The sequence below is a fragment of the Taudactylus pleione genome, unplaced genomic scaffold, assembly GCF_031769625.1.
Source record: "Taudactylus pleione unplaced genomic scaffold, aTauple2 ptg000105l, whole genome shotgun sequence".
Lineage (NCBI taxonomy): Eukaryota > Metazoa > Chordata > Amphibia > Anura > Myobatrachidae > Taudactylus > Taudactylus pleione.
Window position 1 is genome coordinate 2313327 of NW_028284507.1, and position 22541 is coordinate 2335867.

The window sequence follows — 22541 nt, forward strand, 5'->3', positions numbered from 1 at the left end:
GTAGTGGACACAGCCCCTATTAACAGCAGCACAGCACAATACAGCCAGCCCCTATGGACTTTGAAGTAGTGGACACAGCCCCTATGGACAAAAGCAGCACAGCGCAGCACAGCACAACACTACTCTGCACTACACTACACTACACTACACAGCCCAGCCAGCCCTAACTCCCACCCTCCCTCTTCACTGTCCACAGCCGAGTGAGAAAATGGCGCCGACGCGGGTACCTTATATAGGATCCAAAACCCGCAGGACCCGGAAGGCGGGATGATGACGTTTTGCCTCGATTTCAGGTCCGAGTCAGGCGGGAAAAGTCGAGCCTGACTCGGATCGGCCTCGGATCGGGGGGGCTCGGGGGGGTTCGGATTTCAGAAATCCGAACCCGCTCACCCCTAGTCTAGACCATCGCGACCATCGGGCTTGCGACGAGACCCTTGTGGTGGGGTCTCGTTGCCGCAAGCCCCAGAGAGCTTTTGGCTCAAACAGAGCCGAAAGCTCTCCAAGTGATGTCAGTGGGGCCGGTCCCAGATGGTAGGCATTCTCATGGGAACGGCTCCGTCTGGGCAGCCACCCCCCCGGCCCACCCACCAAAGGGGGCGTGCTGTCACTCAACATCGACAGCACACCCCCTTTGGAGCGACGGCTTGCCCGTCGCTATCCGGGTCTTGCGCATGCGCACGACAGAGCCGACTCCGTCATGCACATGCGCTCTGGGCCACCATTGACCCGGTTGCGAGCGTTCAGCGCTTGCGACCGGGTCTGAATCAGGCCCTCTACCTGTGCGCGTATACCTGATCCTGTGCATGCTCAGAAGCCGACTTCTTTCTTTGGTGCATGCGCAGTACACTGGAATTCGCAAGATCCTTTGCGACTTGTGTGGACCTGAGAATCAGCCCCTGTGTCTGTTAAAGCTACGCTACCACCTACAGTAGGAAAGAGTTGTATTACAGAGGACTCTGCCCAGCCAGCTCCCTAGGCACTGTAACATGTACAGTATAATAGTCTTACTGTGACAGGACAGTGCTGATTTTTCATTAATTATCTACATCACATTAAAATGTTGGATGAGTGAGAGTGTGAGAACGTGAGCTATAACAAGCAAGTTTCTTGATTGCATCGTGATTAAACCACCCACTCACATCGCCCATTCCTGGTTTTTAGACAAGACTCTGGGCCTAATTCAGACCCGCTCGCGAGCTCTTGCAAGCGGGTCGATGTTGGCCCAGTGCGCATGCACACGAGGGAGCCGGCTCCGTCGTGCGCATGCGCGAGACCCGGATAGCGACGGGCAAGCCATCGCTCCGGGTCTCGCTACAAAGGGGGTGTGCTGTCGATGGTGAGTGACAGCACGCCCCTTTGGTGGGCGTGCCAGGGGCGTGGCTGCCCAGACGGAGGCGTTCCCATGGGAACGCCTACCGTCTGGGGCCGGCCCCACTGACATCACAAGTGATGTCAGTGGGAGTGCTCTCGGCTCTGATAGAGCCAAAAGCACTCCAGGGCTTGCGGCAACGAGACCCTACCACAAGTGTCTCGTCGCAAGCCCGATGGTCGCGATGGTCTTGACCATCGTGAGCCTCTTTTTGGCCGCTCGCTATAGCTGTGGGTGGTCACCCACAGCTATGCGAGCGGCCAGGAGGCCGCTCTAAAAAAAGAGGACGGCCCTGATACAGAGCGAGCGCTCTGTCAGAGCATCTGGCTCTGAATCAGGGCCTCTATGCGGAATTGCTGAAGGGTTGAAGGGTGCCACTGACCAATTTTTGTTAGATGATAGTGCATCTTTAAATTTTAAGTAAAGAGCCTGTTGCAAACTTGACAGAAATTAAATTAGGGTGCGTGCTGTAAGGCCAGGCCACCGTGACCCGCAGAACGACCCAGTTAGATCTAACCACGCCCCATATGGTGAGACCACGCCCCCTTAAGATGAGGCCAAGCTACTTTTGCACGAACACGCGCAAACATTGATATCAGGGCTACTTAAGAGCCCCAGTCCATCCCTGTGTATGCATCTTGTGGTGTGCCTGATTACTATCTGTATGCTTCATAAGATATGTCTGAAACATGCTAATTTACATTACGTCCAAGCTTACATGGTGCACCGTTGCTTTGGTACACTTTGATGGGAGAAAGCTCCATTACAGCTCATACACCTCTTCAGTCATATGTGTAGATGCAATTGAAATGCCGCAGTTTTGGTGCGTGTGCAGTGCAAAGACAAGATGTGCTCCGAACGTTCAACTCTGCATTAACCCTCAAGTTTGTCTCATTTCTTTGGTTCCATGCCAGTAATGGGGAAAAGTACATTTAGCAATAGCTTGCTTTCTTTATTCACAGTTTGTACTGTATAAGTTCATTAAATCATCTTACAATACACAAAGAGGGACATTAATCATACTTTCCAGTACAAAACAGTTTTTGTATGCTCGTACTTTATCTCAACAGGAAGCATGAGCCTGTCTTATTGTCCCCATGTGACCATTATCAGAAAAGACATACATACAATACTTATTGTTCTCTTATTTCCAAAGCGTTTGTATTTGCAGTAGGTTCCCCTTTTATTGTGTTATCGGTTCTCATAGCCTTGTGCTCATTGTGGATCTTATTGGGGGAACCCATTCTGTCCCCCCTCCCTGTTCATTAGCAGCAACCAGCCCAATCTATGAGCATAGGCCCCTTCAGTCACTTTTGTATTTGTTTATTATACGCAAATGTGTCCGAATGTAATGGATCACCTACAGTATATGTAGCATATCTGAGAGGTCCATTTTTATACATTTGCCTTTGTACATTAATATGTAATCCGATAAAAGTAAGAAAACCTTTCTCCAAGTGACACTACCTAGAAGAGATTAACTTCATCAGTCAAAGCAATGACAGAAATCGGCTACATTATATTGATAGATTGCGGTGACAAATGATTTTCACCCGTATTGCTGAATTTCAATAAATGGATCCCTCAGGAATGGCTGGCTTCAGCTCTCTGTAAGAGAAGGAAATATTCTAATTTTGAACAATGGTGAACATTGAACAATGCATAATATTACAATTTTGGAGTTCAGTAGTCCTAAATTACATAATATGTGTAAATAAACCACTGTGGCTTTTCTTCATACTTTACTGTACTCATTAGTAGCAAAGGTCTCACACGAGATCATATAGTTCTATGATGCAAGGTCAGCTTTCCCTTGTACAAAAGGTGCCAACCTTATTTGCAAACATGTGTACAGTATACCTGGCCCTAACACTCCGTGGGCAGCAGAAATACATTAACAAGTGCAGATCATAGATAGTAACTTCCTGTGAAGTGAGTTGCGTATGCATGAACAATAGAAGGACAGTGTTCCAAGAAAGTGATATTTCAGCTGACATTTAAAGGAGAGAAAAGTTCTTTCTAGTTATTGAGTATCAAGGTAATCCAGAAATACAGATGAGCACAAGGAATGTGAAGGACAAGATGAAATATACAGTACAAAGAACTTTAAATTCTACCTGCCGCCCACACACACTGCAACTCACATTGACGGGCACTATGCAGATGAAACGCCACTTGATAAACTGCTTGATCATTCTGGGACTTATTCAGAGTTGCATGCTTGTCCATTTTGTTGGGTCTCGTGATTTTCTACCCCTCATATGTGCTGGAAATGTGTGTACAACTTGGTGATCTAGCAGAGTTGTGTACACACCAACGGATATATAGGAACCCAAGCAACTAGGCCAGTGAAACTCAACCAGGATGTGTGGTCTATTGTGTACAACCGTACTCACTGTTACACTGATTTTGTCCAAGAGATGATGTGGTACTTGTAACAGAGAGGCATTAAGCAGCTCACCAGCCGGTGACTGTCTCAAGTACTATGGCCACGGTGCAGGCGCGGGAATAGTGGTAATAAGCGGTTACAGGTCTCAGGAGTTAAGAGACATTTGTCCTCCACTGTACCGCTCATACACAGTGAAGCAAGATGGCACTGCACATGCACAAATAGGGTATCGACGACCATCTTGGTAAGGGAACAGAAGTGTTCCTTGAGGAGCCATGCTGCCAGTAGCGCACCCCACTTCTAACTATATGCTCTGTAGCTGAACATACAATAATATGCATTTCAGCAACATCTCAACTAGTGGTTCAGCGAGTGTAAGTGGGAGGTCACTCCCAGGATAACTGAGGGTGTGTTGTGTAGGAGGAATTATGGGCTACTCAGAGGTAAACGTATGCAGAGCTCCATCAGGGGTGCTGAGATGGGGGGGGCGGGTGCTAATTAGCCAGAACTGGGCCTCTTGGAGGGGCCTGGTGGAAGCCCAGGCCACCTGCTGAGGGGCTGCACATAGAAGTTTCCATAATTTTTTCCAGGAGGGCATGTGGTCACACCTCCCTCAGTACCCATGCCCCGTGGTTGTCTCAACAGCCCTGGCTCCTCTTATGCACGGGTGTGCAAGCAGTGATATGATGCCTGGAAGACAGATTTCGGTCTATCAGAGTCTGAATTTGCAACCTGCCTACAGACAATATAATGCACTAATAACTGTTGCATATCTTTGCTCATTTTTACATACATATCCATTTCTTTAACATACCTCTTCACATGTGGTTAATCTCCAAGAAGGTAACCTTTGTACTCAACCCAAACCCAGATTATGCTGTGATGTGGGATTATAATCACTACAGCAGGATTTCTGCTACTACAACACTGAGACAAATTGATTTATTTTCAAATACACAACCTAGAAATGTATTATTCAGAATCCTGTTGACATTTTCGGTAGATGTTCTTGAAAGCCAGTCATCTGGAAAGAGAACGTACACTGACTACAGCTTGGTCAGAAGAGAGAAGAAAATCAGGTAAGAACACAGCTTTCTCATCTTTCTTATAAGGACTTCCCCAGATCTCACTCTAAGGGCTCTATTTATTAACATTATTTTTGCTAAAATAATGTGAAAAGGGATGTTTTCACACCTTTTTCACATTATTTTAGTATCACCTACAGTTACTAAAGGGCAATTGGAGTAGAATTCATAAAATTCTACTCCAACCCCTAAATATCACTTATTTTTAGTAAGCAGATCGCATTTTCCATAATTGTAATGGGAAATGTGATCTGACCAAAGTTACTAAAAATAAAATGTGAAAAAATACCGGGGAAAGCCCTGTGATAATAACACCACATGGAAGTGGCGTTATCCAGGGTCTCCCTCGGTTACCGGACTCCTGCTCCGCTATAACGGGCAGAGCAGAGCCCGGAGCCGGCCCCAGTGATCAGCTGTGTGGTCTAAACAGACCACACGCTGATTCACTGTAAAAAAAACAAAAGTAAAAAAAAAAAGACTTACCTGAGTCCAGGGACCGGAGTTCAGGGCTCCGGTGATGTCCTCTCTTGTCAGCTGGTCTCCCATGCTACACTGGGGCCCGGTCATCACCTGACAGGGTCCCAGTGCAGTATGGGATGTCACCTGACCAGAGTGACAGAGGACATCACTGGAGGTCCGATAACTGCAGGTAAGTGTAATTAAGGGAGGTGGGGGAGGGGGGTCTTGGGGGTCCGCGATCGCAGGGGCGGGGTTTAGCGCCAGGGGGTAGCAGCGGCAGCCGGTTGGCGCATGCGCGGGGCACTTGTCACAGTATTTTTTGCGAAAATACCGTGATAAGGCTCCGGAGGGGATTCGCAGGGACAGAGCTTTATCGCTAGCTCTGTCCCTGCAAGGGATTTGTAGTAAATCCCTGTGATATTGCCTGAATTCGCAATGAAAATTCAGTCGGTAATATCACACTACAATCTGCATTACAAATGCGGATTGTAGTAAATAGAGCCCTAAGTCCCTGGTTAAATTAAGTCAAGGGAAAAATAAGTGGAACTATATACATAAAATACCAGGAGACAACTCTCTCAGATTCACATTACTAAGGCAGACACACATATATATATATATATAGAAGCACTGGAGAAGTTAGGGTTGGCTTGTATTTGTGTCCAGATTCCTGTAATATATGTTTTAAACCCCCAGGAAAAGTCTGTTTTACCAAGCAGATTTGAGTGTCGGTTTTTGGTATAAGCCGGATAATGGGTCCTGGGGGTGTGGTTGTGAGAGAGAAGGGAGGGCTCCATTAACAGGGCCATTTCAGGTTTTGGGTTTTTCAGCCTGGGACCAGGCTAATTAATGATTACACCTGGAAGTGGCTCATAAGAGCTGTGTAGAGTTTTGATGCAGTGTCTCACACACCCTGGGGAGAACAGACACTGTGACACTGGTATGTACTATGTTTGTGGTAAGGCAGAAGGCCCTGCCACATGTAGAGAGGGAGTTACCTGTCTAGTTAGAGCCCAGAGGGGCTAGGGTTTATTTTTATGCTTTTTTGTTTGATTATTGGTGTCACACAATAAAAACTGGTGCCGACCAGCTTGCATGAAAATCCACGACTAGTGCTGTTTCCTGGCTGCTGTGTGTAAGGAGGTGTCCACCTACCCCAGAAGAGGGACCCCTATCCCGACTATGTCACTATATATATATATATATATATATATATATATTATATATATATATAATGTCAATACAGGAAAATGGCAAAATGAAAAAGTTACTTGAACATCATTGGGGGATATTATTATAAGATCATTTTGGGTCCACATCTTCCACTTAAACCCAATTTGTTTTTTAAGAAGGCTTATAACCTCAAAAACATCCTGGCCCCAAGTAGATTAAGACCAATTAAAAAGCAAATTACTTAAAATACCTCAAATTTTTTAGCCAAAAGAGAAGGGTGTTACCTTTGCAACTGATGTATTTGTTGCAAATATATGGAAAATAAATCTTTCAGTCATCAATTTGATTCATATAGAAAATGGGCCTCAGACTGCACACCCTGAATATATATATATATATATATATATATATATATATATATATATATATATATAGAATTGGAGGTGCTACCTGTGGAGACAATTGATATATACACAAAAAGAAATACAGGTGCGCAACTCCAAATTAACTGATTGTATATAAATAAATAAATTTTTGCACTGAATAGAGGTTTTTGGCATAATCTTGGCCAGGGTTATGGGCCTACCCACCACATCTTGGTATCCTCTGTCGGGTAGGTCCCCTAGCACCCTAACCATCCCTTAGTGGTGCCTAACCCTAACCTCCCCCAAGGGGTGCCTAAACCTAACCACCCCTCCCTACACCCTGAAGCTAACCCTCCCGGGGTAGTGCCTAACCCTAAGTCCCACGGGGGTCCCTAGACCCAGGCTTGGACTGACCCAGCGGGGAGCCGGGTAATTCCCCGGTGGGCCCGACTGCTCCGAGGCCACGCCACTTTCAGCGAGGAGGCGGGGCTTAGCGGGCCGCGATCGCGGCAGCGGGGAAGGAGGGGGAGGCCGGGTGATGCTGCGCAGCATGTGTCCTGGACACTGTGTCAGAAGCGCAGCGGAGGTAAAATAATAGGCTGTATACATTGCTGCTTGTGTGTTTTAGTCCAATCAGCAGCAGAGATTAAAAACAGGCATGCCTGTCAACCATTTAGCACAGTAGGGGGAGTGGCCTCAGCACAGGATGTTGTGGGACAGTTCTCCTCTGAGAACTGGCAGACCTGGGAGGCGGAGACAGACAGTTCATGTTGAGAAAGAAAGTATTTGTATGCAGAGTCCTAGCAACAGTGAAATTGCCCAATAACCTATTGGCAATAGCTGAATCACACACAGTGGCCACATTAGAGGTTACCGCGTTAGACACATGCTGAGGGCACTACAGGGGAGATTCCTGCTGCTCTCACAGACAGCCTGTCCTGTCTTCATCAGTCCTAGTAGCCAGCAATATTGTCCTATAGCCCTCAGTGACCTGACTCCCTCTCACTGTGAGCACTACACCCACGGTATCTTGTCTGTCTTGCCTCATGGCTGCTCCTCCTCCTCACAGCTGCGGGACCTGTTACCTCCTGCCTGCTCAGTGACTGCAGATGAAAGATCCTTCTGCAAGAGGTGAGTGGGGGAAGGGGTGGGGGTTGAATTGAGGCATTAGGTACACTGTATATAGTGAGGCCTATGTATTGATGTAGGTGGTTATGTACACTGTGTTGTGACCTGTATGTTGTTATACATGTAAAATGCATTTTATACACTAGTATGATAGATGCTTTGTTATATATGTGTATGTGTGCTGGGTGATAAATATGCATTGCTATAGGTGTTTGTGTTCTGTATTGTCTAGTGTGATCTGTATATTGTTATATATGTTTATATGTATTGTACACTAGGACCTTTGCATTGTTATGTGATTGTGTAGTGTGACCTATACCTTGTTATACAGTATACTGTATGTGTATGTGTGCTGTACACTCTAGTGCAGGCTTGCTGACAATCTGGCTGCCTTTTCCGGGAGAGAGAGGCAGCTCGGCATAGTAAGCGGGGGAGTGACGCAGTTTTGTGGGCAGGACCGCGGGATCACATCATCGTGGCCCCCCCTGCTTCACAATGCTGATATTACCGGCAATGTGTAGGCGGGAGCGGGGCCACGATGACGCGATTCTACACGAATCTCATCATCAGTTCCCACCGGACCGGCCACCTATGCAAGGTGAGAACGGTCGTCGGCAGGGGTTGCGGCCGGGAGACTTGCGCACTCTTCCGGGGGGCCGTGAGTGACACCCGATTTTCAGGAGGCTCCCGACAATTTATGGAGTGTAGTCAAGTATGCTCTAGTGATGCCTATGCATTGCTATAGGTGTTTATGTTGTGTACTGTCTCTAGTGTGACCTGTTTATTTGTATTGTACACTAGGGCCTTTGCATTGTTATATATGTGATTGTGTAGTGTGACCTGCCTATTGCTATAGATGTGTGTTGCTGTACACTGTGTAGTGTGTCCTGTACAATATATATATATATTTCTACTTCAGGGTCCATAGGGTATCCACAGGATACCTTGGGGTATAGGTGTGACGTCAGTCGCAGGGCACCAAAGAGTTAAGCTTTCAGCCTCCCAGGATGCACTAGGTCCCCCTCCTATACCCCGCCCCCGGGCCAAGGCACCTCAGTTTAGTTTGGTGCCCGGCCGGCGTCGGGTGCACCTGTCGGAGTGGGGGCTAGAAGAGCCCCTGAAGCTTTCTTCAATGCAGCTGTGGCTGCACATCTGGATGTACAGCATGGACAGTCAGTCCTGACGTCCATGCTGTCTTCCCTACACCCCCGCCGGTACCAGAACGCCGGTACCGATCCGGGAATGCTGGTGAGCATCTGGGGTCACAGCTAGCGGTGACCCCAGATGTTCCGGACCATGGCCGGATCCAAGGGGGACAAAGGTAAGCAGCGGGGTCCCGCGGTGGGTCCCCGCTGGTCACATGGTCCTAAGTCCCCAGGCAGGGGGCTCCCTGGGGACTGGCTGCAGCGTGGAGCCAGGTACTGAACCTGCGCTTTCCACTACCCCCTGGGACAGCGGACCGCAGCAGAGCGGTAGCGCTGCGGCGTCCCAGGGGTTAAATGCATGCCAGGGGAGCGCGCCTTCCCTGTCTCACAGCCGGCGCCTCCCCCGCTGCACACAGCCCTCTCTGCACTGTGCTGACTGGTCCTGTGTCAGCGCTCCTCCCCCAGGCCAGCTTCTCTCTGCTCCTCGGCGGCCATCTTCTCTGCAACGCATGGTGAACGCTGCTGGAAGTCTGGAAGGAAGCATCGTGGTCTGGGTCCCCCCACATACCTCTCCTCCGCTATAGCTCAGGTCTGTGTATGCAGCGCTGTGTCCTACCAGGCCCTGTGTCTGTGTAGTTGAGTGATCAGCGCTGTTAGTGCAGGAATTGTTATTTCTCTGCATTGTATGTGACTGTGCTAGCGCTGCCTGTAACTTTTCTTCTCTAAACTGTCAGCTTTATTACTGTCCCTGTTCTTTCTGCTAAAGCCCTTGCGGTGCGGTGCTGCAGGGTGGTCTCTCGCCTATTTAATACTTAATTGGTGAGAGAGGTCACATACGTGGTGCCATCATGTCTGAAAGTGATTTTCCCCTCCGGCTACAGTGTACCACGTGCAAAGTACCGTTAGCGGAGGGGGAGGGTAGCGCGGAGGGCCTTTGCCGGCAGTGTTTGTCCATGGCGCGGCCTATTACGGTTACAGCACCGGTACAGGAGCCGCCCTGGACTTGTTTCGCTCAGGCGTTAACAGCTTTAGTGGGCCAGTTAGCTCCGCAGCCCGCGTTTACTCCGATGGGTTTGTCCCAGCAGTCTGTGGTGTCGTCACCCATGCAGGGGTTCCCACGACAATTGGTGGTACCCCACAGTCTCCCTATTTCCCGGGTTCTCAGGAGCCAGCGTGGGTTAACTCCCTGACGAGTTCTGTACAGCACTTGTCGGATGTGTTGCAAGGGGAGTCTGTGATGCGGCCTCATAAAAGGCCGGTGGCGTCTCTGTCCGCTCCTTATGAGGATGACGAAGGGACGTCTGATGATGGGGAGATTCTGGATCCTTACGATCAGGAACCTCTCCATACTAAGGACGCTGATGCTAAGTCCAAAGTATATATTCCTGGACTTATTCTGGCGGTCCGCACAGCCTTGGTGATTGAGGACTAAGTTCCCCCAGCGGCTAAATCTAAGTATGCCTTTTTCAAAGATGTGAAGGGCGATGCCACAGTCTTTCCTCTTTCGGGTCAGTTGGTGGACCATTTAGAGGAGGCGTGGAAACAACCTGGCAAAAGATACCAGCCGCAGAGACGCCTGGCGGTGGCTTATCCGTTCGCGGATAATTATTTTGCTAAGTGAGAATCCCCTCCACAGGTGGATTCTCACGTGACCCGTCTTGTCCGTAGTGCCACATTGCCGATGCCATCCATGTCCTCCCTTAAGGATGCTACGGACCGCAAGGTAGAAATCTGCCTGAAGTCCGCTTATTCCCTTGCAGGGGGAGCAGCACGGCCGGCTATGGCCATTTGCTGGGTTGCCAGAGCGATGGAGCGCTGGGCGGATTCATTAGAGGCTTCTTTTGAATCCGACTGTCCGGCAATCTCCGTGATTCGGCCACCTACATCAACGAGGCGGCTCTAGACATTAGTACTCTGGTGTCTAGAATTTCTTCAGCAGAGGTAGCTGCTCGTCGCACCTTGTGGCTGCGATCCTGGAAGGCGGACGCAGATTCCAAGAAAGGTCTGGAAGCATTGCCGTTTACCGGAGAAGTTCTCTTCGGTCCGGATCTGGATAAGATTGTGGCCACGCTGGCGGCAGCCAAATCTGCTTGTCTCCCGTCGGCCGCTGCTCCTTCTGGTTCTGGACCATCGTCCTTTCGGTCATCTAGGGCCCAGGGCAGGCCCAAACCACAGTCGTTTCCTCGACAGGCTGGCCCTAAGAAATCAGTCAAGCCCCGGAAATAGGCATGGAGTACCAGACGTCCGGCCCCCAAGCCAGATGACAAGCCTGCGGCCTGACGGTCCGGGTCTCCCCTTGGGGGATCCCAGGGTGGGAGGCCGCCTGCTGCAGTTCTCCCGGTGTTGGTCATTCACTACGACAGACACTTGGGTTCTGGAGGTGGTCTCCCACGGGTACGCCCTCTCCTTCCGGCACAGACCCCCGGCTCGATTCTTCACCACGGGTCTACCATCAGACCGGAACAAGGCTACGGAGCTGCGGAAGGTATTGCACACTATGCTCCAGGCTGGAGTTATAGTGCCTGTTCCATTCTCCCAGAGGGGCCAGGGTTTCCATTCAAATCTATTTTTGGTACAGAAACCCAATGGGTCATATCGTCCGATTCTCAACCTCAAAGCACTCAACAAGTCTTTGCGGGTCCCGAAGTTTCGGATGGAGACCCTACGGTCCATCATTCTGGCGCTGGAACCTGGGGACTACATGGTGTCATTGGACATACAGGACGCTTACCTGCATGTCCCTATTCTTTTGCGCCATCAAGAGTTCCTTCGGTTTGCAATCCGCAGCGACCACTTCCAGTTTCGGGCGTTACCTTTTGGCCTGGCGACAGCACCACGTGTTTTCACCAAGGTGATGGCGGTCATGGCGGCTTCTCTGCGGCTGCAAGGAGTCCGCATGTTGCCGTACTTGGACGACCTGTTATTGGTGGCAGGATTTCCAGAGCTCCTGTTACACCACTTGGACCTGACCATTGCACTGCTGCAACGGCACGGCTGGCTAATCAACTGGCAGAAGTCCACTCTAATCCCGTCTCGGAGGATTCTGCATCTTGGAGCCTTATTGGACTCGGGACAGCAAAGGATCTTCGTGACGGAGGACAAGATCTCTGCTTTACAGTCAAGGGTGCGCAGTTGTCTGCACAGCCGCCGGGTGTCCTTACACTCGGCGATGAGGTTACTGGGCTCCATGGTGTCGGTGTTCGACATGGTGGAATACACCCAGTTTCACTCCAGACCTCTGCAGCACCTGATCCTGTCCAAGTGGAATGGGCTGCCTCAGTCTCTGAAGTTCCAGACGATTGTGCTCACCCCGGAGGTTCGCCTGTCCCTTGCGTGGTGGTTAAAGACGACCCACCTCAACAAGGGACGTCCGTTCTGGGTTCCAAATTGGGTCCTGTTGACAACGGACGCCAGTCTTCGGGGCTGGGGAGCACTTTCGGGTCCACACTTGTTCCAGGGCAGGTGGACGCCGACAGAAGCGGAGCTTCCAATAAATATCTTGGAACTCCGTGCGGTCTTCAATGCTCTCCAGCAGGCACAGCGGTTTCTCCAGGGTCACCCGGTGCAGGTCCAGTCGGACAACGCTACCACCGTGGCCTACATAAACCGGCAAGGAGGAACTCGCAGTCGGGCGGCTCTCGTAGAGGTCTCTCGGATCCTGGTTTGGGCGGAGCGCAATCTTCCGGCCATATCAGCGGTCTTCATCCCGGGAGTGCTAAATTGGGAGGCGGACTTTCTAAGTCGCCAGGACGTTCATCCAGGGGAATGGTCCCTGCACCCGGACGTTTTTCAACTACTGGTGGACAGGTGGGGTCTTCCAGAAATCGACCTCATGGCGTCCCGGCACAACAACAAGTTGCCGGTGTACGGTTCTCGCACAAGAGACGAAGGAACGTCTCTGGTGGATGCTCTGTCCGTCCGGTGGACGTTCCGGTTCGCATACCTGTTCCCTCCGGTCTCCCTTCTTCCACGGGTAATCCGGAAATTCAAACAGGAAGGAGGGACGCTCCTGTTGATAGCTCCCGCGTGGCCCAGACGGCACTGGTTCTCAGACCTTCAGGGTCTGTCCGTGGACAGTCCTCTGCGGTTGCCGCTACGACCGGACCTTCTGTCTCAGGGTCCTTGCCTTCACCCGGACCTGACTCAGCTGTCTTTGACGGCGTGGCTGTTGAGACGGCCATGCTGAGGTCCCGGGGGTTTTCCAGCTCTGTGGTGCGTACCATGTTACGAGCTCAGAAACAGTCTTCCACGAGGATATACCATCGCGTGTGGCATACGTTCTTCCAGTGGTGTCGACCGAGCGGTTATGCACCGCGGGAGTTTCGTCTGTCTCGGATTCTCGCCTTCCTGCAAGCGGGACTAGATCATGGGCTTCGCCTTGCTTCTTTGAAGGTACAGGTTTCAGCCCTATCTGTCTGGTTTCACCGTAGGATTGCTACAATCCCGGATGTGCGCACCTTTATGCAAGGTGTTCTCCGTATTCAGCCGCCCTTTGTTCCACCTGTGGCGCCTTGGGATTTGGCTGTGGTCCTGAGGGCTCTCCAAGGACCGCCGTTTGAACCACTGGGCTCAGTGGATCTTAAATGGCTAACAGCTAAGACTGTTTTCCTTCTGGCCATTGCTTCGGCCAGACGTGTTTCTGAGTTAGGGGCTCTTTCTTGTAGACCCCCTTTCTTGGTTTTTCATGGGAACAGGGCAGTGCTCCGCTCTCGGCCCGAGTTTCTTCCCAAAGTTGTTTCCCAGTTTCATGTTAACGAGGAAATAGTTGTTCCGGCCTTTAACTCACCGGGTCTTTCCGTGGGTGAGGCCTCTTTGGATGTTGTGCGGGCCTTAAGGACTTATGTTGACCGCACTTCTTCGTTTAGGAAGTCGGACGCTTTGTCTGTCCTCTATGGTTTCCGTAAAAAGGGTTGGCCTGCTTCAAAGCAAACTTTGCAAGCCTGGATCCATATGGCTATTTCTCTGAAGGCTCATTCCACTAGGTCTGTGGGTCCTTCGTGGGCAGCTTGACGTGGTGCCTCGGCAGTTCAGATCTGCAAGGCTGCTACGTGGTCTTCTGTCCATACCTTCGTGAGGTATTACAGGTTTGACACTTTCGCCTCTCAGGATGCTTCCTTCGGGCGGCGGATTCTCCTTTCTGCACAGGAGCGTCCCCACCCTTAAAGGATACTGCTTTGGGACATCCCCAAGGTATCCTGTGGATACCCTATGGACCCTGAAGTAGAAAATATGAGATATGGTAAGAACTTACCCTTGTTATCTCTATTTCTACGAAGTCCATAGGGTTCCACAGGACTCCCGCCCTGTCGCACCTGTGCTGCAGATGGGCTTTGCTCTGGTCTCCGGTTTTCCGTCTCCCTCTGGTGAGAATGTGATTCTTGTATGTGTAGAAGATCTTTGTTCTCTCTCTTCCTTCTCCTCCTCCGGCCTATGGCTTGGTAACTAACTGAGGTGCCTTGGCCCGGGGGTGGGGTATAGGAGGGGGACCTAGTGCATCCTGGGAGGCTGAAAGCTTAACTCTTTGGTGCCCTGCGACTGACGTCACACCTATACCCCAAGGTATCCTGTGGAACCCTATGGACTTTGTAGAAATCCATATATATATATATATATATATATATACCTTTGTATTGTCTGTTGTGCACAGTCTATTGTGGCCTGTGCATTGTCAGGCAGTATGTGCTATTTAGAGTGTAGTAGGGATGGACATCAAAATGCGGTGGTTGCAGACCATCAGTGTTTTTTGATGACGTTTCCATGGTAACCTTTCTTTTTTAGGGAGCAGTAACTGGGTACAGAGGAACAGTTACGGGGCCTAGAGGGGACAGCTACTGGGCACTCAATGGGTCACACTGCTGCGCTGCTATACCTGCTGTGCTCTGGCAGAGGGGAGGAGACTGAATATGCTTGCAATGGACTGTACTATTACAGAACTTCTCTCCAATTGGCTGACTTGGTGATGCCACTCTGCCATTACACAGACGCAAGGCATGCTGGAATTTCTAGTGTTTCCGTATTCTGCCCAAGGTTCTAGGAATTAGTGTTGTCTGGGCGTAAAGCTCGCAAAGCTATGTGCATACACAGACAGCGACACACAGTCTTCAGTCACACATGCTACTGCTGTCTGCCCAGAAATAACTGTGCTGTGGGAGTCTGACTGGGACCTGCGGGCAGCAACAGGCTCAGTCACTGCTTTGGGCTGTGTGTGTGCACGTGGTGGTGGGAATTGTATTCATATTATCTGTGTTATATTATGGGTCACTGTTGGCATTTAACTGCATGCTCCCTGTATTATATGGCAATAACTGCTCTCTGGATAATATGATGGTCACTGCGTTGTCTCTGTATTATATAACGGCCACTGCAATGCACTCTCTATAATACTGGCACTGTAACACTTTCTGCCACAACCCTCAATCTGCTAGCCACACCTTAAGCTTTATGCCGTCGCACCCCAGTGGGCCCTACCATTGCATTCTCCCTGTGGGCCCTTCATGACCCAGTCCGACACTGCCTAGACCTAACCCCCCCCACCCCCCCGCAGCTATGCACTAACACTGCCTGGCTTGCCTTCGTTCAGGAAGCTGTCTATCTAGATTCTGGCATCAGGATATAGAAGGGCGTCAGGATTTTGAAGCCTGTCTTTAGTCCCACATCAGTATTTCGACGTCGGGATATAGTCGGCTTCCCGGTTGTCAGCATTTTGACTGTATCCCACCCAGACTCTTTACTGAGATACATAATTCAGATCCTAAAAAATTATCTTTTACTAGAATAGAACTTGTTAAAGAACATCCGAGGGGGGTGGGGGGTAATAGAGAACTAGCATTGTCCAAAAGGGAATCCATTTTGGATTTATACACTAGATACTATGGTACCAAAAGGACTTTATGAAAGGATTGACATAGCTTCATTTTTATGATATGTTTTATCCTTCACCAGTGGTGTCACTTACTTTGGTAACGCCTGGTGCTGCTGGAGTGAGTCTTCTCATTGAGTGAGGCCACGCCCCCTTATGAGTGACACTCTTGGGGGCGCGACCGCATGTCACGGTCCCCATTCTCGGCACACACAGTGGGTTTGCGTTACCCAGGAATCCGGCAGCTGCTGAGGGCAGCCCCCGGCCTCTCCCTACCTGCTGTTTGGCTATTCGGTGACACCATCCGATGGGGGTGACACCAAAATAGCAGAGCAGCTCTGATATTTTGGTGTCACCCCCTCAAGATGGTGTCACCTGGTGTGGCCTACACCCCCATAGTGACACCAGTGTCCTTCATTTCTATCATGTAATAATTGTTTTTCACAATTATGCTATGCAATATTGCTTATATCTATATTGTATTATTATTTCTCCCATTGTTATATGGTTAAATATTGTTCATTATTTTCGGTAATGTAAGAATTTATAAAATAGTTTAAGTAATAAATAGATTTCCACAGTACTGTGATACTTTACTATCGGGCACCATTCATATATTGTTTATTATGTATTAATATAATAACAAACACACAAATTTTAGTTAATAATTTAATTAACACATATTCACTAAAACCCAACACATACATACAATTATTACAATAATATAAATAAGTGTTAGTAACTATTTAGAAACTTTGTTTATATAGAATCTAAAAACCGGAATTGTTTTAATGGTGGAACGCAAATAGGGGTAGGTGTGTTCCACATTTCTTTATTATCAGCTGTATAATGTGTGCGTTCCACCACTCGTATTGGCGAAACCGGAAGTTGTGTCCCCATAATGTGTGCCGAGAGGGAGGTGGAGCGCATACAGGAATGCGTTCCACCAACCCAGAAGTGAGCCAAATAGTGTGCTATTGGGACAGTATTATATCCAAATCAATGCGCCCCTATTTGTCAAAGTGTCGCTTATCTAAAGCGCGCTATACAATTGGTCATCCACTAGCCACGCCATGACGCTGTATGCGCCATGAAGTCAGAGGTGGAACGCAGATCGCCGGAGATGGAATGCAAGTAGGAACTGCGCCATCTCTGGCGGGAAAACACAGTGATGACGTCATTATAGAATAATTAATATAATTAAGCTTTTTAAATGTCTAAAATACCTCATTCTTATGCGAAATTGCATAAGTAAGAAAGGCTTGGTTTAACGCTAACGTTCCTTTATTAACATTTATTACATGTAAACATGTAACTAGCTTATAACAATTATTTGATAATAAGGGGATCCTTTAAAGTGGGAACTTGTGTCAGTCTTGCTGATATCACTGCAGCAGTGGGAATGTACAAGTACAAGTGAGTTTGAAATCTATTTGTTGCTAAAAGTTGAATTTATTTCTGATCTATGTGATTGTAGCTCCTTTAAGGTATGTTTAACTTGTAACATATTTGTGATGTATATAAAACAACATTTATGTATCTGGATAATGTTTCCACCACTAAAAACACTAAAAAACACTAATGATAATTATAAAAAATAACTATATTACTACTTTGCTACCTGAAATGTATACTATTGACTCTAATCAGATTTGTATTATTATATCCTGTTACAGTGTAACAAAAGTTATACAAATATTGTATGGTTTTATTACACAATCTATTCTTATCAATTGAACTTAAAAGGCTTAATTCCGCATAAAGAAATCAAGCCCATTCTGAATATACGGAGCCTTTTCTAATGCAAGTTTATTTATACCACACTTGTTTTTTATCCTTTTAATCGGTATGTATACATTTATTTGCTGATATGTTCCATCTATATTGTACCATCCTTAGCTCTGTTTAACTAATGTTGAAAACACTAATTTTTGTAATTAATTGTTATACAATTGATGTAACGCCCTTTAAGATTACCCCTGAAGAAGTCCTGCGTGGATGAAACACATAGGATTTTTATGTTCAGTATGATGACTGCTATGTGAAGTGCTTTTCTGGTTAATGTGAAATTATGATTCTTTTAAATGTAAGCTATATTTTATGAAGTTCAAAAAACATTTTATATCTCAAATAAAAATCAAATTTGAATTCAATGCTAATATTTGGCCTTTTTGTTGGGTGTTCATCTTCTGGAGAGCGGATATATTTGCAGTTTACCACAGATTCCCAGCCCTCTAACAACCAATCTGATACAAATAAGAACAGATTAACCAAACCATGGACAGTAACACACATCTGAACTAATATATGTAGTAATCCAAAATTTGCCAGACCACAACTTGATGTTCATTAAGTCATATATTGCTTTGTCTGTTATTGAATCGATTTATTACCATTATGTATTATTTTACTTTTTAATCATGGCTTCATGGTGTTTTAGCGCCCTCTACGGTGTCTTATTTTCCTATACATTAATTTCTGGGTCCCACTAACAGCGGGTCCTCCTGTGAGGTGCAGCTGATTAGTGCCTGGTTCAAGGAAAGGTTTATTTTATCTTGAGCCTAATCTTAACCCCCCCTTCCTGCACCTTAAACCTAACCTTCCCAGGGGGATGCCTAACCCTAACTTTCCCCTAGTGGTGCCTAACCCTAACCACCCTTCCAATAGCCTAACCATAACCCTACCCAGGGGGGCCTAACCCTAATCTCCCCCCGGGGGTGCCTAATCCTAACTCTCTCATTCCCCGGCTACCTGCGCATACTTACCGCCATCAGGACGTTTGGCATTCTGGTGGTCAGAAACCAGAAAATGTCACATTAACCAGAAAAGCACTTCACATAGCAGTCATCGTACTGAACATAAAACCATAAGCATTTCATGCATGCAGGACTCCTTCAGGGGTAATCTTAAAGGGCGTTACATCAATTGTATAACAATACATATATATATATATATATACTCCTAATTGAATCTGACCCATAGTGATTTAGTGCTATGCTGTTATCTTGTGTTAATGTGTGTGCGTATGTGTAACCTGGCACACACCACTGTAATAGAGTGCTGTACTTAGCTCCTCAGGGGCGGAATGCATCACTCATCACATTTTACATGCGATGCATCCCGCCACTCATCGCATGCATACCAGAGTAAATAAGGCTGGTATGCATAAATAAAATAAGAAAGGACAGCTCTCCCGATAAGAGCTATCCTTTGCGAGAGAGGGACTTCAATGATTATGAAACAGAAACCCCTCTGCGCATGCGCCAGGTGATGTGTATGACACCAGGGACACTGGGAGGTATCCAAACGAATCCCTCTCAATGAACTTTGCAAAGAGAAGCCTACAGGCTTGTATTGGGCAACGCCATCTGAAGATGGCATTGCCCGCAGTCGCCAAGTTGTGGAGAGCTGTGCGGTCAAACCCTCAAAAACCAAATTTTTCAGGGGTTTGACCGCATAATAGATCATAGTGCATCCCGACCCGTGAGACAACTATTACCTGTCTTACTGTGACCACTAGCATCAGTAGTGACCACCACAAACCTTCATGCCTGGTTAATGTCCTTCTGTGTGGACTAACCTCTATTTTACACACACCTACACCTATTGTAACCACCCAGGTACCAGCAATAGGTCATTCAATAACAGATGCTACTGATCTGATGCACTTGGGCATGACAGGTCGTAGGAATCTTCAGGAAGAGAAGAGGTTAAACATTTGTCAATCTCGATAAGCTGATGAAGTGCTGTTTTCCTAAATCCTCAGTGGAGGCGATAACACTGGCCTTTCACAAACCCCTCAGTAATGAGAGAGTGCTCTCCCTCTTTAAATAAATGTATAATAAAATGACTGGAGCTGTCTTTCTAGAGCCAAAAGGAATCTCTAATCCTGTAATTAAAGCTCAGGTTAAAAGGATTTGCTGCCTGAGCCGTCCCACCTCTTTGCACAGGTCTGCGAGGGCTCTGGTTTGATTATCTTGTAAATCCATTTTTATGATGCTGAGCTCCCCTCCTTGTCACTCATCGCCTGGACATTATGAGCCAGACCGCCGCATTTCTGGAACAAAAAACCCAACACAGAGTGTCCTGATAGGAAGCTATATGACTGGAGACTAGCAATTGCTTTCAGGACCAAGAATGAGTAACCAGCACTTTCATTAACCCCTTAGCTCCCACAGGCGTGCCTAGTGCCTTTCTCAGGGCGCAACTTTTCACTTTTTGTTTTGTGCTGCATAGAATTCTCCTGGAAATTGCTTTCTAATTTCCAGCTTTACCCAGCACATCTTAATGTATGAGTATTTCACACTTTACTGCACAGCGCAAATAAAATATACATTTTCCATATATACTTACTGTAACTACTTAGCTACTTTCTCAGTTAATTCAACATACTTGTACAGACAGGACCAGATTAACAATGGGGCGGCTGGAACTACAGATCCAGGCCTCCACATAAAAGTAGGCCCATCATCATGACAGCATGACGATAACTAGTGCCCAACTGGCCACATGGTCATCCATAAAGTATTACATTTGTATTTCTACTTTCCTCATACAATGTCTCTAATTCTACATTTTTAGGGAGACATTTGGGCTGACAGTATAAGGGCTGCATACGCCCACAGCACTGGCCACACCCACACATCACTGGCCACACCTCCTCTTGTCCCTTGATCGTTTTCAGCTTCAGGCCCATGTGGCTCTCAATCCGGCCCTGCCTATAGATGCACCATTTTTTATTCTGTGATATTCCGTATACCATCTCAAGGAATACCAAATATTGGCATATTCTAATAAATGTTATTTATTGGTAGAGCATGCTAACACATTCTCTAACACATGTAATAAGTGTTATTTAAAAGAGATGTAATGTCTCTTTTATGTTCATTATAATGACTATGTAATTTAATTTTTATTTGCTCTGTTCTCTTAATTGGTACTTTATTACTTGTTCTTAGTTGCCTTACGTTCTTACATTACCTTTCTGTTTCCCCCATGCCATTTTAAATGTTGTCTGCAGTCCCCACTACATGTGTGTGGAGAATATTTATTTGTCTATCACAAATTCAACTAGAAGATAAAATAAAAAGGATTTCTTTGTTATATTTCAGATTGCGTTGGTGAAGTGTCTAACATATCCACAGAGCAGCATCTGACGGGCGCTTTAGAAGGCTGCAATTTTCTGCCCATAAAACTCTGGTGTTCTAAAGCAATGATGCACTCAATCAGCATATCATGAAAGTGAATGGGAATGAAGAAGAGTGATCCTGTGTTGAGCCAAGTCAAGCAACAAGCCAGAAACCAGAGCACCTGATACCAAAGAAAATGTATTGGAGACATACAGTTCTGTGCAAAAGTTTTAGGCAGGTGTGGAAAATATGCTGCAAAATAAGAATGCTTTCAAAAAGTGAATATGTATTAATAGTTTGCATTTTGTTAATTGATAAAAATAAAGTGAATGAACACAAGAGAAATATAAATCAAATCAATATTTGGTGTGAACACATTTGCCTTCAAAGCAGCATCAATTCTAGGTTCACTTGCACACAGTTTTTGAAGGAACTTGGCAGGGAGGTTGTTCCAAACAACTTGAAGAACTAACCACAGATATTTTGTGGATGTAGGCTTGCTCAAATTCTTCTGTCACTTAATGTAGTCCCAGACAGACTCAATGATGTTGAGATCAGGACTCTGTGGGGGCCATATCATCACTTCCAGGACTCTTTGTTCTTCTTTATGCTAAATATATTTCTTAATGACATTGGATGTATGTTTGGGGTTGTTGTCCTGCTGCAGAATAAATTTGGAGCCAATCAGACCCGTTCCTGATGGATAAGTACCTGTCTATGTTTCTCAGCATTGAGGACACCATTAATCCTGACCAAATTCCCAACTCCATTTGCTGAAATGCAGCCCCAAACTTGCAAGGAACCTCCACCATGCTTCACTATTGACTGCAGACACTCATCATTGTATCGCTCTCCAGCCCTTTGGCTCAAAACTGGCAGAAACCAATGGGACCCAGGTACACCCATCTACTGTTTGGAGAAGTCTTGCCAGAAGTGACCTTCTTGGAAAAATTGTTGACATAAGCCATACTGTACCTTCGACATGGAAACAAGGCCAAGCGACTCAGCTATGCACAAAAACATAGGAACTGGGGTGCAGATAAATGGAAGCAGGTGTTCTGGACTGATGAGTCAAAATTTTAAATATTTGGCTGTATCAAGGAACTTTGGGCCTCATTCAGACCCACTCGCTGTCGATGTTGATTGACAGCACGCCCCCTTTGGTGGGCGTGCTGGGGGCGTGCCTCCCAGATGGAGGCGTTCCCAAGGGAACGCCTACCGTCAGAAGCCGGCCCCACTGACATCACTAGTGATGTCAGTGGGAGTGATTTTGGCTCTGATAGAGCCAAAATCACTCCAGGGCTTGTGGTCGAAAACCCCGACCACAGGCTTCTGGTCGCACTGGCGATGGTCGCGATGGTCAAGACCATCGCGACCATCATCCTGCACGCTCGTATGAGCTGTGGGTGGTGACCAACAGCTATACGAGCGTCCAGGAGG